Genomic DNA, 12,513 nt, shown 5'->3' with positions numbered 1-12,513 from the left:
ACTCAGACCCGTCAACATGGGCCACATTCGCACCAAGACCATGAAGAAGGCAGCCCAGGTCATCATCGAGAAGTACTACACGCACCTGGGTAATGACTTCCACACCAACAAGCGCGTGTATGAGGAGATCGCCATCATCCCCAGCAAAAACCGTCGGAACAAGATAGCCGGCATCTGATGAAGCGGATTCAGAGAGGTCCTGTGAGAGGCATCTCCATCAAGCTGCAGGAAGAAGAGAGGGAGAGGAGAGATAATGATGTTCCTGAGGGCTCAGCCCTAGATCAGGAGATCACTGAGGTAGATCCTGACACCAAGGAAATGCTGAAGCTTCTGGACTTTGGCAGTCTCCCCAACCTCCAGGTCACTCAGCCTACGGTTGGGATGAATTTCAAAACACCACGTGGAGCTGTTTAATCCGTTATGCCTTATTTTAAATAAACCTGAAAACAAAACAAAATAAAACAAAACAAAAGAAAACAAAAAAAGAAGGCATCTGGGGTCAACTTCTGACTTCCATAGCCTGTGAACACATCCGTGAACACACACACATACATGTGCACACAAGACACACACACACACACACACACACACACACACGCACGCACATACGAGGCCCATAATTAAGAAAATCATGATCATAAAAAAAAATAAATAAAATGCCCCCAGGATAATATAAAATTCAAAAGCCTTAAAGCTTTTCACTTCTTAACATTTCTCTATCGTGATTTAAATAAATTATACACACACAGACACACACACACACACACACACACACACACACACACACACACACACACAAGGGCTTTTGAACAAAGGCTCGTCAGTGCCCAGTGTAAGGTTCACAGTGTGGGATATTGTATTATCCTGAAGGACATGGCAGAGGGCATAGTTAGTCATCTGTCAGGCAAAGACAGAGAGAGTCACAGGAAGTCCTCTTACTGGCAGCTTCAGCAAAATTAGCCGTTTTGTTTTACGTTGCGTATCACAAGAGGTCGGGGAGGGCAGGGACGAACAGTTATCGTCTCCAGAGAAATATTTCTCAGGTGGCCTCCAGTTCAACTTCTTCCGAATGAAAGCGGACAGCCAAGAGCCTTACGTAGACTAGCGGTTCTCAACATTTGGGGGTCGAGCGACCCTTTCACAGGTTTGGTATATCATATCTCCCATATGCCAGATAGTTACATGATGATTCATTACAGTAGCAAAATTACAGTTATGAAGTAGCAAAATAATTTTATGGTTGGCGTCACCATGACACGAGGGACTGCATTAAAGGGTCTCTGCGTTAGGAAGGCTGCGAGTCACCGATGTAGAGCTTTTCTGGGCCAGAGAATCTGAGAACTCTTTTCAACTTGCTGCAGCTGTGCCAGTGGCTCCTGCCCTAAGTGTTCTTGTCTCTTAGTACCACTATTTAATGTCCCCTCTTGTACGTACGTCTCGGGTGGGTCTGCTGGTGTTAGTAGATTGCTCCGTTAGGTTTCATGGCCGTTGATTCTGAGTCTCCACCCACTTTATTACAGGGCCTCTCTTCTGTTCTCTTCACTCATGTCCCTTTGTGCTGTGTTTCTTTCTCTTTTGTCACTTGTTTTCTTTCCTTTACTAGTCCTTTATTGTACCCTTCTGTAGACTTAATAGACTGGGCTCTCACTGTACGGGGAGCTTCCCGGACTCCACATTGATCTAATATCGGTCCTCATCTTTATCCACTCTCCCCCCTCCCAAGCCCAATCTTCTTAGCTAACACCCAAGCGCACTCATTCTAACCTTACTTGTTTAGCCTCCCAGTTACTGAAGTGAAAGGGGGCAATGGCTGATAATTGGCTAGCCGGACATTTGCATACCTGTGATTGCCAGAAACCGAGGTTGCTCTTCCAGTTAATATCCTCCTCTGGGAATAATATAGAGGCTACACAGGCACCTCCAGAACGGAGGAGCTATATTCTGACATACACACTCAGGTCTAACACAACCGAGCCATCATGTGGTTGCTGGGAATTGAACTCAGGACCTTTGGAAGAGCAGACAGTGCTCCAGTGCTCTTAACCACCGAGCCATTTCTCCAGCCCCCTGCCCCGTTTCTTAATTAAATAAAGAAGTTTTCCAAAGCATTAGCGCAGAGGTTCGCCTCCTCCTTCATCCTGCCTTCACATCACTCACTCCATCTGCACCCTCGCTGCAGCCTGACCTGATAAGTCCTTCACCTTAGACTTCCAGCCCTGGAGAGCTCTTTGTGTGTTTACCCAGCGTGTGCTATTCTGCTGTGGAAGCGTGGCCTGAGCTATGACTGCTGGCATGGCTAGTATTCTATTCCTCGTGACCTTACGGCATGGCGAACGGATGGGTCTGAGAGTTCTGACTTAATCAACAGCTCTACCCACCAATCCAGTCAAAATCTGACCGGACTATGGAGAAGTGATGAGACGGTAGAAGGTGGAGTCCAATGGCAGAAAATGGGTCACAACGGGAGTCCTCTGGCTGGAGAGACTGCTCAGTGGTTAAGAGCACTGAGTACTCTTCTGGAGGACCTGGGTTCAATTCCCAGCACCCACATGTCAGCTCACAACTGTAACTCCAGTTTCAGGAGATCTGACACCCTCACACAGGTACGTGCATGCATGTAAAACACCAATGCACATAAAATAAAAATAAATAATTTTTAAAAAGGTGAATCCTTTGGGAGCTACGTTTTGCCTTAACCCCTTCCTGTGGTTTCAGCCCACCGTGGTGTTTGTCACAGCCTTGCGACCATGATGGACTGACTGTCTCTGTCAGGTGTGTGGTGATGGTGACCAAGGTCAGACTGCCATAGAGATGGCCGGATAAGCTGTGGGAATTGAGATGTCCACAGGGGATTAAATCAGAGCCCTCAAAACTGAATCGTCTATGGGTATGACATCACCAACACACTTGGAGGTAACCTTTTCCACTCCTCTGGACTTCTCTCTCCTGTCAAGCTAATGACTGACCAGCAGTGCCTGAGACCTCTTAAGGGGTGAGCAGCTGAGGCTTTGTTTGACCCTGCCTTGCCTTCTGCTTTCCAGAAAAGCTTCCGTCTGTCCGTCTGTCCGGTGACTTCTCTTAGCCTTTCATCCATTGCTTGGGACGCTAGCTGCTCACCCACTAACTACTTCAACAGCCCGGGCTTCCTCTGACTGAGCTGCTGCTGTCAGAGCCAGGATGATTTACAGCTAAGCAAAGTTTAGGATGCATCGATAAACTAGGACAATAAAAACCCAAGAATAGAGCCTTGCCAATAATACAGAAATCCCACAGGGGTAGAGTGAGAATCTCTTAATAACAGAAACAGCACGAGGCTGAGAGCTAAAAGCCCCTGGAGCCGCCCCTGCTGCGCGCCCCCGTCCCCTGCTGAGCGCTCCCGTTAGGAAGTCCTCCAAGCTGTGCAAGTCCCGCTTCACCTCAACAGCAGGCAGGATTTTCTGTCTCTGGAATTGTATTAGGCGCCACACTCACTTTGGCCCGTTCACCTTCTTCTCCAGAGTGCAGCTTTAATTGTGATGAGGGAGAGGACACTATAGACCCAGAGGAACGTCATACGTTAGTTTTACAAAAAAACAATTTTAATAGCTTTTTAACAACCAGAGATGATTTTACTCATAAACTTAGGATTAAATAAAAATTACGTGAAACTTTCTGAGAACGATACAGCATCATTTAAACAAAAGCAATATCAGAAATGAGTCTTTTCTTGGCATTAGATGATAGGCCAGGAGCATAGAGCTTTTCACAACCCCAAGTGGTTTGTACACAGTGGGGAATAGTCAGATGGGAAGCAGAGCCTGACCATGTTGTTACAATATTAACGCATACTTTAAACAAGTACATATAAATACTGAGCGTTGATATATACCTTATATATTACATTAAATATATATTAATTTTATAAGTGCCATATATTAATATATTGAATATATTATATTTTCTATATATTTATATATATTTATGATACATAAATATAAGATATTAACATAGGTTAATAGCTCTCTGTTAAGCAGCTACTTATTACTATGGCAAAAGACTTGAAGAAATCAACTTACAGGAGGAAAAATGTGTGTACTCTGGCTTCTGAGTCAAGAGGCTTCAAGCTGTAGTCCTTTGGATCCATTGTTTCTGAGCCTGTGGGGAGGTAGAACACCGTGGTGGGGTTGTAGGGGAGAGAGAGAGAGAGAGAGAGAGAGAGAGAGAGAGAGAGAGAGAGAGAGAGAGAGAGAGAGAGAGAGAGAGAGAGAGATTGCCTAGTGAATTACAGAGGCAATACTTACTGCCCTTACTGTCGATGATTGAAATCAGGTCATTACTGCTCCAAGGTATGGCTGAGAGAGTGATTTTATTGTCGCTACGAGGGAGAGTACAGCTAGAGACATCCGGACATCCGGAAGAGTCCAGAGCAGGGAGAGAGTAGCAGACTAAACCAGGCCCTGAGAAGAGAGAGATGGGAAAGCGAACGACAAAAAGAAGAGAGAGAGTCAAGAAAGGGGACCAAGAGAAAGCCAAGAACCGAGACAGAAAGAGGGAGGAGGGAAGGGGGGGCGGTTAGGGAGAGAACCAAGACAGCGCATGGCCAAAACAGTAAGGTCATATAGGAAAGGGGAGCTGGGGTGGGGATGGGGTGGGGAAGGGAAGCCCCTGGGCTGGAGAGGTTTGGGATAGGGGCAGGGTGAGAAGTGCTGGAGGGGCCACTGGTACCCAGTGAGCCTGGAGGCCAACCAGACACTTCGAGACGCTAACGGACACTACAGCCTCCACACTTAACCATTTGTCCCGCTTTCTTTGGGACTTGACAACTGTCTTTCTTTTTTTTTTTATGAAAATAATTTATTTTTATGTACATTGGAGTTTTGCCTGCATGTATATCTGTGTGAGGGTGTCGGATACCCTGGAAGAGGAGTTACAGACAGATGTAGGCTGACGTGTGCTTGCCGGGGATTGAACCAGGGTCCCCTAGTAGAGCAGCCAGGCGCTCAACCACTGAGGCATCTCTCCAGTCCCAGTTACTGGTTTCTAAAGGAGACTGACTTTTCATCTGAAGTTTATTAGTCGGTACTGGGAATCCCCTTGGGATTTCAAAGCAGATCACTGACAAAATGAAGGCAGCATTAAAACCAAGTCATTGGGGGGCTGGGGATTTAGCTCAGTGGTAGAGCGCTTACCTAGGAAGCGCAAGGCCCTGGGTTCGGTCCCCAGCTCCGAAAAAAAAGAACCAAAAAAAAAAAAAAAAAAAAAAAAAAAAACACAAAAAACCAAGTCATTGGGAAAGAATATTAAAAAATAAAGACATGGTAAATTAGGATGGTGGACAGCTTTTCTTTTTTGTCTTGCAAAAATTCTGGAACGATTTAATTTTCATCATTTAAAATTACCCACGTCTTCTCTGGCTAAAAAGAACAAGTGATTTCCCTCTGTTCTTCATGAAACAATCCCTCTTTCAGAACCTTTTAAAATAAAGATCTATTTATTTTATATATGTGAGTACACTGTAGCTGTCTTCAGACACAGCAGAAGAGGGCATCAGATCCCACTACAGATGGTTGTGAGCCACCATGTGGTTGCTGGGAATTGAACTCAGGACCTCTGGGAGAGCAGTCAGTGCTCCTAACCACTGAGCCATCTCTCCAGCCTCCAGGGATGTTTGTTTTGATTCACAATAAATTGGTATTATGCTGGCTTGCCATTCTGCTCAGGGTTTCAGTTGATAGCATGTTGATGTAATAGATTTCCATAGCTTTTGGCTAGAGATTCCCTTGCCTAAGAGATCATCCTGTGTGTGTGTGTACATGCACACAGAGGCCATAAGTCCATTTCTGGTGTCATTCCTCGGGGGCCTTATCCACTTTGTTTTGTCTTTAATTTTGAGGCAGGGTCTCATGAAGCCCAGATGGGACAGAAGCCAGCCAAGGCAGACGATGGCTTCCAACTCCTGGTTTCTCAGTGGACTAGAACTTGACCAGTAGGCTAGGCTGGCCCGCCAGTGAGCCACCAGATCTCTGATTTTTCAGTGCTGGAATTACACATGTGTGCTTTATTTCATGGGGAATCTGCAGATCAAGTGACAAGCACTTTACTGACTGAGCTGCTTCCCAGCCTTTTATTACAAGCCCTCCTATAGTAATAAAATTATTTATATAATTTCTTTTATAGCAAATTATTTTGTTTGTTTCTTTGTAGTTTTGGGGATGAAATCTGGATAAGCACTTCACCACTAAGCTACATTTCCATCTTCTTTCCCCATAATCAATCTTTCTTTCTTCTTCCTTTCTTTCTTTCTTTCTCTCTCTCTTTCTTTCTTTCTTTCTTTCTTTCTTTCTTTCTTTCTTTCTTTCTCTTTTTTCTTTTGAGACAGGGTCTTATGCTTCCGGTCTAGCCTTGAATTTATGTGGCTGAGAATGGCTTTGAGTTTCTCACTCTCCTGCCTTGGCGTTCCAAATACTGCCACAGGCTTTACATTACTCATCTAAGAAACAAACTGGCCAAAACCTGCAGTTTCTGTGACCCGGATTCCTTCATTTTAGCTAAATCTTGAGCCAGGCTCAAGAGTGTCTCTTTTTCTGCAGGTCTGCAGTGGCACTGGAGCCAGGGACTCTGAGCTAGAAGGGCCAACATGGATTCCAGTGGGAGAGGAGATGTGAATTCTCTCTTTTTTCTTTTCTTTTTCTTTTTCTTTTTCTTTCTTTTTTTTTTTCCGGAGCTGGGGACTGAACCCAGGGCCTTGCGCTTCCTAGGCAAGCGCTCTACCACTGAGCTAAATCCCCAACCCCAGGAGATGTGAATTCTATTGCTCCACACTCTCTTTACGGCCACCTCACCTGGGTCCTATATATTGAACGTTTGAGTGGGTTGAAACATTACAACAAGCAAACACATAAACAACCAAAAGCAAGCAAGTAAGCAAGCATACAAGCAAAAAGAAGGGGGGGGGGCAGATAGAAATATTGTCAGACAATAGACTTTCAAGAGGAAGGTCAAAGCCTCAATGGAAAATTCCTTCATCCCTCAATTAATCTAAAATTATAGTAACTGTAATAACGCACAAATGGGCTCTTTCTTCAAGTCTACAGCAACGTGGAGAAGTAACATTGTTCCTTTCCCACAAGCCCAATCATTTGACCATGAGCTTGAGTAGAAACTCTTCTCAGAGCCTCGAAACCGCATTCCTATAATTTTAGCTTGGTGCGATGAGGAATGCCATCCGTGTATACAAACACTTCCATGGATGTACATGAGTCCCTGCATGTGGTGTAGCTGTGTTTACACAGATTGTGAGCATGATAGGGTGAGTGTCTAATTAGGGTATCCATGGGAACGCAGACATGTTCAGGCATGGCTAAAAGGACAGGATGTGAGACCACCCAGGGTCTGTTTACACAAGAGTCAAAGACACACGAATGGGTGAGACACAGTTGACCGTCTTGGAAAGAAGACCATCTGCTTTGGAACAACAGAGGCATCCATCAACTCCTTCTTGCCCGAGACAGGCATCTCTGAGAGAGGAAGCAGCCATCTGCACAGGTGGGAGATCTGGCAGCAAGAGAGTGCCTAATTCTCTCACCACATACAGGGTGTGATGTGACCCACGAGTTCTTAAGGTACTTCTGTGACCAGGGACTAGGAAGATGGCTAAATGCTTATGGTCTGTGGGGACCAAGTTAAAGAGCACAGGAAATGGAATCTCTTCTCCCCTGCTCTGTGGGGATGTCTATAAAAAGCCAGTGAGGCCCAGGAGTGGCTAAGAACAGCACCTGTCATTGTGACCTGGCCCTGCCCACTTCTCCAGTGCACGTCCCCTTGATTCTCCTTTGATAGCTGGCTCATGACCATTGCAAATGCTTCTCATCCAAGAACAAGGCTGCTTATGTGGTCTAGAATGCCCCGGGACTCAACTCTAATGCAAAGGCATCCATCCACTGAAGTTTCTTCATGGACACCTAAGTTAGGTGAGTCTCTTCACAGGCGGAGTGATCCGTGGAGCCCAAAGTCACGCTGTTTCTCTGCTCAACGTCCCCCCTTCCTCAGGATTCTTAACTCACCCGGGAGAGCATCTCAGCATGTAACAGTAATGCTAATAAATTAATAAATGTAAGTAATTAATAATTGCAAGTATTGGTTTGCAAATACTTGTTGACCGGCCTCCTCTGGGGGCTATGATCGTTGGGAACCAAAGACTTCTCTATCTTTTAATTTACTAATACAACAAATGTTTCCGAGTGCCCTGTGTTAGGCAACAGAGCTGCCACAATGACAAAAACACTGTAACCCCAATCCTTGGGGACTCTGCAGCTAAACGGTTACAGTGAATTCTCACATAATATCCATGGGAAGGCTACATGCTGAAGTCAGAGTCGGAAAGCACTGTGGGACTGTGGGTGAGAATGCTAATTAGTCTAGCCAATATGGAAACCAGCACGGAAGGGGTCCTCAACACAACAAAAACTATGATGACTTTATGACCCACAACTGAATTATAAAACCAATGCAAACCAATGTTTTGTTCAGTTGTAAAAAATTGAGTTGTAGAATTAGAGGCTGGAGAGACGGCTCGGCAGTTAAGAACACTTGCTTCTTTTTCAGAGGACCTGAGTTTGATTCTCAGCACCCACCCTGGAATTCTCAACTGTCTCTAATCCCATGGTTCCAGAGGATCTGATGGCCTCTTCTGACTTCTAAAGGCAACAGGCATGCAAGTGGTGTGTGTCTGGAACACACACAGAACAGAATCACACAAGGACACACACAGTCACACGTGCACATGTGCACATACAGTCACACAGTCTCTCTCTCTCTCTCTCTCTCTCTCTCTCTCTCACACACACACACACACACACACACACACACACACACACAGAGTTGCCTTAGAAGGGAAGCACATAGAAGCTTTGCTTCTAAACTACACATACCACATGTCAGCTACCGGATGGAAAGTGTCTGCCTTTCTGACACAGCCTCTTGCCAGGAACTGTGCCACATTCTTCGGTGCTAAGGCACAGTCTGGAAGGAATCTGACACTCGTGCCAGCTTCCTGGAACTCAGTCTCCCCCTCTGTATCAGCTGGCTGGTCTATCTGTCTGTCCAGCTTCTCCAGGGACAATTACCTGCAAGAGGGCAAGTCAAATCAGGGACCAAACTGGCTCCTGGAGCTTCTCATTACTGCCCAGGAGACTTTGTGCAGCCTTCGCTGCCTGAGAAACTGGGGGAAATGCTTGTTGGAACTGCTCTGAGAAACTGGGGAAAAGAAGGATGTTATGATATTCATTTATGAATCAGTGCTTATGGCGTGAACTTTGTAGTGTTTCCTGTAACTTTGAAAGAACAAGAAAAGCTGATGGTTCTTGCTAAACACACTTCTCACCTTCTTTTAATGGATATTAAGTCACCACTTAAAATGTGTTGTTTTTGGAAAGACCTAACCAAAAAAAAAAATAATAATAATAACCTTTCTTTTTGCTGGAGGATCATTTTTCATTTTGTAGGAAATTTTGTCGGCATCGTTAAAGCCTACCATCCTCAGCTGTCTAGACATGTCATACACGGGGTGTGTACTTCTGCCTGAGTTTTTAGTTAATTTAAATTTAATTTTTCTCCTCCTGTCATCATTAGCATCTTAATCATCTATAGTTGACTATCTTAGAGACGAAACCTGGCAATTGCTATGGTCTCCAACAAATTCCCTTTGGAACAGGTTACTTTTAATTGTAGAAAAAAATAATTAAATTCTTGAAATCATTGTTAAAAGAAAAAGTAACTAGAGTTTAAAAGACAGTGGTGTGAGGGGCTGGGGATTTAGCTCAGTGGTAGAGCGCTTACCTAGGAAGCGCAAGGCCCTGGGTTCGGTCCCCAGCTCCGAAAAAAAGAACCAAAAAAAAAAAAAAAAAAAAAAAAAGACAGTGGTGTGGGGTCTGACTCCTCACTGCAGACCACTGACATTATGGATTAAAAAAAAATAACATTGGAGAAAAGTTAACAACGCTAATAATAAATAAATACACAAGCAAGCAAATACAAGGTTAGTAGACTGAAATAGACATTTCTAAGTTAAAAATCTACAGGGAAAGCAAAGTCACACTTTTACCAGTTTATGTTACTCAGGTACAGTTGTGTGGTGAGGTTTTGTTTTTGTTTTTTTGTCTGATTTTTTTTGTACAGCCCAGCATATTATTCTGCTGTTGCCTCTGTCCTCCGTGGGGCACCTGAGTTTTGGGTGCTACTCCTGGGATCTCTACGACTGTTTGGTGAATGATGTTAGGATGGACGTGACCGTTATCATAAAGGCTCTTTGTAAAAAAACAAAAACAAAATCAACAACAACAACAACAACAACAACAAAAACAAACCAAGAACAAAACAAACCAAAAAACTTTAAAAACTCAAAAGTATTTTAAAGAAGGATATCGTATACATTTTACAGTCTGGCTACCAGTTTGATATCTTGCTGTCAAGTGTGTTTCTCAATCTGTATTTATCCATCCCATCAATAAACGTTAATGATAGAATAAAAAAAAATCTACAAACAACTTAAAGACATAAATCAATTCTTTCCAGTTTTTATTACTAAGGTCACAAAGTTTGACCTGTTGGTGTAACCAGAACATCTGTCTCCACGAGTTCTTCTTTGTTCTTCAACCAACAATGTGACCCATGCTCGTCCTGTCCATACTTCACGCCCGCTAGTTATTGACTCTCCTCAGGGCCCCTGGCCTCATCATCGGCCTGCTTGACCACAGTTCATTCATTCATCCAAGAAAATATTAGTTGAAAATATTGCTGTGCCTCAGACAATATACAAGGTGATATGGACCCAGACCAGGAAGAGCTCGTCTTAAATGGGAAACAGCGAGCAGGCCCCATATGACCTATCTGTCTCATCGCTACTGCATGTAAATAGCAACAAAAGAAAACAAGTAAAGCCTATTGTGTTTCCCGTCAAAATCAAAATATGGGGGGCTGGAGACATGGTTCAGTGGTTAAGAGCATTTACTGAGGACCTGGGTTCTCTTCCCAGCACCCACCTTGGGCAGCTAACTCACTGTAACTCCAGCTCCCAGGTTTCCAGTGCTCCTTTCTGGCCTCTGAGGGTACCTGAAGGAATATGGTACACATGAACTCATTTAGGTACACACACACACACACACACACACACACACACACACACACACACACACACAAAACACATCTTTTACAAAGAAAACTGTAGGTTGGAATTCTCCCTAGAGTTTCATCTCTTTTCTTGTATCATGCCTTTTCAGGAGGAAGTTGTAAAAGACAGAAGATAACAGAATTTGGTGGGAGGGGGCAGGGAAGAGGAAGACTAGAATGTTCGTTACTATGTTGCTCTGAACTTCCTGCAAATTCTTTTTTTTTTTTTTTTTTTTGGTTCTTTTTTTTCCGGAGCTGGGGACCGAACCCAGGGCCTTGCGCTTCCTAGGCAAGCGCTCTACCACTGAGCTAAATCCCCAACCCCTCCTGCAAATTCTTTAAGCTCTACTCTTCCGCTTCTGACAAGAAGAGAAGTCGTGTCTGCAAGGTAAATATGTTTAGAGGCAAACCAGGGCAAAAATGAAGAAATGAACTTCAGCATTCTTGTCACCCTTCCTGTGGCTCCCCTTCCTGCCGTTCTTACTCCCCGTGATACCCAGGGCCTAGACCTCTGAAGTGATGGGACTCTGGCTCTGAGAAGTTCAAGCCACTCACCTCAAGGCTTGCTTGGTCACCCACTGGCTTGGCTCAATCTTTACTCCGTGTTCTCAGATCTCAAAGGATCATATTGTGTCTGCCTATGCTTTTGAGACAAGGTCAAAGATACAGCCTCGTCGGTCTGCCACCTTCAAATGGACTGTCCTCCTGCCTCAGCATCCCGAGTGTTAGAGTTATAGGCATGTGCCACCATCTCTTAAGTTAAAATACGTGTGTGTGTGTGTGTGTGTGTGTGTGTGTGTGTGTGTGTATGTGTGTGTGTTTTATGAAATTGAAAAGGATATGGTAGGAAAGGAGGAGGATGTCTTAAGGGAGAGGGGAAATGAGGATATTGGAAGGAAACCATGGAATAGGTGGAAGGAAGGGAAGAGGGAGCATGGGAAGAGGGAGCACAGGAAGAGGGAGCACGGGAGGAACCTGTGTAGGGAGGGGAATAGTGAAGAAGGAAAATGAGACACATATGAGAACCTTACGGTGAAACCTGACGTCCCCTTGGATGTGAACCTGAAAGTTAATTAAGAATAAAATAGCCCGGGTTCCTCCCGGGGCTACACCTGTCTGAGCGTCGCTTGACGAAAAAAAAAAAGAATAAAATAGGATATATATATATATATACATATATATATATGTATATATATATATATATTCATTGTTACTCTATGGGCGGCAGCTGGTGTACTCATGTGCACATGAGTGTCTGGACGCAAGCTTGAAGAGTGGCCTGAAGTCGAAACCAAGTGCCTTCCTCTATCACTTTCTGCCGTGTTTTTTTTTTTTTTTGTTTTGTTTTGGTTTTTTTTTAAGACTTAT

General features: G+C 44.3%; 1 pseudogene; it reads left to right on the top strand.

The window, feature by feature from the left end:
- Positions 1–444, top strand: Rps17-ps6 (ribosomal protein S17, pseudogene 6; annotated as a pseudogene).
- The last annotated feature ends 12,069 nt before the right edge of the window (positions 445–12,513 follow it).

This window comes from Rattus norvegicus, chromosome 16, assembly GCF_036323735.1.
Source record: "Rattus norvegicus strain BN/NHsdMcwi chromosome 16, GRCr8, whole genome shotgun sequence".
Taxonomy (NCBI): domain Eukaryota; kingdom Metazoa; phylum Chordata; class Mammalia; order Rodentia; family Muridae; genus Rattus; species Rattus norvegicus.
This window is presented reverse-complemented; position numbering and strand designations above follow the sequence as displayed.